This window comes from Eutrema salsugineum, unplaced genomic scaffold (assembly GCF_000478725.1).
Source record: "Eutrema salsugineum unplaced genomic scaffold, Eutsalg1_0 scaffold_4, whole genome shotgun sequence".
Taxonomy (NCBI): Eukaryota; Viridiplantae; Streptophyta; class Magnoliopsida; order Brassicales; family Brassicaceae; genus Eutrema; species Eutrema salsugineum.
The window spans coordinates 7,886,438-7,887,909 of NW_006256686.1; positions in this window are offsets into that span (position 1 = coordinate 7,886,438).

Below are 1,472 nucleotides of genomic sequence, written 5' to 3' on the forward strand. Positions count from 1 at the left end.
GATGAAAGCGGTTTATGGGATCGAGCCTAAAGTTGAGCATTACGGGTGTTTAGTTGATCTACTGGGTCGATCCGGGCGGTTGGAAGAAGCTGAAGAAAAGAATGCATCAAGAAGATGCCACAATGATTGTGGAGATCGTTTCTTGGGTCAGCTCAAATCCACAATGATTTGGAGAGGGGTGAAATTGCGCTAAAACATTTGTTGGGGTTAGAAATGGAAAGGAGTGGAAATTACGTCCTTTTGTTTCAATATTTATGCCGGAGTTAATCGTTGGGGTGACGTAGAGAAGACCCTTGAACTTATGAAAGACCACCGTGTTAGTAAATCTCCAGGGATTAGTACTATTAGTTAATGCAGTTATAACACAAAAACATGAGTTTGTATTCCTTATTCGTTTCACGTATTTTGGCTCCAAATCTCATCCAAAAGCTTGCCAAAAAGACTTTTAACTTGGACAAGGCACGATATAGTCGATAGACAAGAAAAAAAATAATAAAAAATCACACTTTGACTCGATGTAAGACACAAAACAATGACCAAAATAAACCATAAAACCGGGAAAAACACGAATAAGAAAATTTTAGAGAAGACCGAAGTGAATAGTGTGCTATTTTGTTCAACGTAGATTTGTACATTTTTTAGAATGGTTTTCCTTTATGAATTACTTTTGAAAATCTTAGGTAGTTTTTTTTTTTAAAAACAGAGACGTATCTTGTTTTAAAAATCTTTGGTAGTTTTTCTTGTGTTAATTAGATTGTAAATAAAACATTGATTTTTCACAAAATAAATAAAATAAAAACATTGACTATTGTAGCGTTTCCGTGAGATAATGCGAATACATATATTTTATCGTATAGTAAGGATACATATTTTTAACAATTATTATTACTATTATTATTATTATTATTATTACTATTATTATTATTATTATTATTATTATTACTATTATTTATTGTAGGGTTAGGACTGATTGTTTGGGTGCTAAGGAACAAAAAGAGAGGAATTCATGATAAAAACAACAACAAAAAAATGGGAGGAAAATTAAAGACAAATGTGTGTGAAATGAGAACAAAATCTCATACCCGAGGCTGGCAGCGGCAACACAAGAGAGACTAAAGAAGAAACGTAAGAAAAAATTGATGTATCCAGATGTAGACAAAGAGAGGAAATGAACAAAAGGAGAGGAAATGAAAAAACTATGAGTTTAGGGAAAAACTTGGAGTTTGATGCAAGCAGATGTAGAGGAAAATTAAAAAATTGTAATAAAGACACATATTTTGATTAAATAACAATGAAAACTTTCGCTCTTTGTAAATAACAATGTAAGCTCTCAAACTTTATAAATAACAAAAACTAGATAACTTTTGTAAAAATTATTTAAAATAAAAGTTCACAAAAAAAAAAACACGAGTTCTTCTTTGACCAAAAACATAGATTTTGATTAAACAAAAACACGAGTTTATTATAAACAA